The sequence below is a fragment of the Nannospalax galili genome, unplaced genomic scaffold, assembly GCF_000622305.1.
Source record: "Nannospalax galili isolate Female #2095 unplaced genomic scaffold, S.galili_v1.0 scaffold538, whole genome shotgun sequence".
NCBI classification, from domain to species: Eukaryota; Metazoa; Chordata; class Mammalia; order Rodentia; family Spalacidae; genus Nannospalax; species Nannospalax galili.
In genome coordinates this window covers 1,614,512-1,616,479 of record NW_008343842.1, presented here as the reverse complement: position 1 = coordinate 1,616,479, position 1,968 = coordinate 1,614,512, and the positions used below count along the sequence as shown (strand labels likewise).

The following is a 1,968-nucleotide window of genomic DNA, read 5'->3' as shown; positions in this document are numbered from 1 at the left end:
ACACACACACACACACACACACACACACACACACACACACACACTTCTCTCCACACCCAGGAAGGCCCTAATGACAGAATGGAGGCTGTATGAGAGCAAGAGCTTCTCCTTACATGCACCATTCAGTGAGCAAACATTTAGTGAGCAGTTACTGTGTGATAGGCACAGTCCTAGGCAATGTGGACTCATGTCAGCAAGACAGACAAAATCCCTGCTGGGGTCAATAGGTAAAGGTGCTTGCTACCAGGCCTAAAGATGGAAGCTTGATCTTTGATCCCCAGTACCCACGTGGTAGAAGGAGAGAACTGACTCCCACAAGCTGACCACATGCGTGCCATGGCACATGTATGCATGTATATTTAAACACAGAGAGAGAGAGAGAGAGAGAGAGAGAGAGAGAGAGACTCTGAAGGCTGGAATGTCAGAGAGAATCTACAGAAGACAGCACTAACATGGAGCTGTGACCTTGAAGAGGGGAGGCTGGGACCACGCCAAGATCTAGGAGAAGATAACTGCAGGGAGATGAGATGGCAAGCGCAAAGGCCCTGGGGTGGCGAAGAGGCTGTGCCTGCAACTGAGTAGCAGAAGGTGGTAGAAAGGGCTGAGATGAAGGAGAGTCAAGGAGCAAGTCGTTCATGTGCTGGACTCAGTGCAACTCTGTGTGAGGTGGGAGAGATGATGAGCAGAGCCAGAAGGAGCACTGCAGTATCCCCAGCACCTTGCACACTGCCTAGCACTTAGTAGGTGCTCAACAAATGTTTATCACATGAACTATGGAGATGGATGGGGCTCATTTGGGAGACTAGGAAGCATCATTGATTTGGATTCTCTGGTAAATTACTTTTAATTAATTCATTCATTCATCACGTGGCTTCCCTCATGTTTGAACTTCCCAGTGAATTCCACATCTACTATCCTACTTCATTTTTACCTCGTTCTTATGAGGTAAGACATGTGACCCATCCATTTTACAGATGTAAATACTGAGACCACGAGACACCCAGTAGTAGGCTTCCCAACTGAATCACTGGAGTTGAGGATCTGAAGGTAATGGGAATCTCTCTCCTCTTTCTGGGCACTGAGTCATAATTGTTCCCTGCCTCGTTGTGTGACCTTCCCCTCAGTGGACTCTAAACTTCTGCTATACACAGATGTTGCCGGGCTACCACTAAGATTCCTCCCAGCACCAGACTCCTGTGAGCTGTTGACCGTACACTTGATGTCTGAAAGCCACCATTTCCCACATGAGAGTCTCCTGGGCTGTCCCAGGCTCCCTTCATCCACATTCCCGTTGGAACAGAGGAGGTTTTGTTTAACCTTTTTTGAACTGGTGGTTCAGCAGATCAGAAGTAATTTCGTTTTAACACTGACTTTAAAAAACATGGTCTCTACACTCTGAGCAGGCCAAGAGAGAAGTGGGCAGAAGGGTTTAACAAATAATTTATTGAGCCAAGTTTTGGACCTACATCATACTGGGCATCCATTGTGCCAAAGACATTCAGCAAATAAAGACACAGCCTTTCCTCAGGGGACCCAAGTCTGAGGGAGATATGGGTTGTTTTCAGGGAGTCCAGTCTGAGGGGGACATGATCTGTTTGCAAGGAGCCCTGGTCCAGTCAGAGGGGGATTCTCAGACTGCAAGGGGGGCTGGAGAGATGACTCAGCAGTTAAGACCACTGGCTGCTCTTGCAGAGGATCCAGGTTCAATTCCCAGCACCCACCTACATGTAGGCAATACACTCATACACATAAAAATAAAAATAATAAATAAAATATTAAAAAAGAGAAATGGATACAAATATAGATTTACGGGGCTGGAGAGATGGCTTAGTGGTCAAGAGCACTGGCTGCTCTTGCAGAGGACCCAGGTTTGGTTCCCAGCACCTCATGGAGTCTCACAACCACCTGTGACTCCAATTCCAGGGGATCTGACACCCTCTTCTGGCCTCTGTGGGCACTGCATACATA

At 47.6% G+C, this 1,968-nt stretch overlaps 1 long non-coding RNA gene across 1 annotated transcript in view; it reads left to right on the top strand.

Annotated features, from left to right (window-relative positions):
• The window catches only part of LOC103739639, a 4,868-nt gene extending 3,163 nt beyond the window's left edge, over window positions 1-1,705 (top strand). Inside the window, exons 3-4 of the long non-coding RNA XR_607507.2 lie at window positions 975-1,047; window positions 1,152-1,705. This is a non-coding gene — a long non-coding RNA (uncharacterized LOC103739639). The remainder of the gene's footprint in view (window positions 1-974; window positions 1,048-1,151) is intronic.
• Window positions 1,706-1,968: the final 263 nt, after the last annotated feature.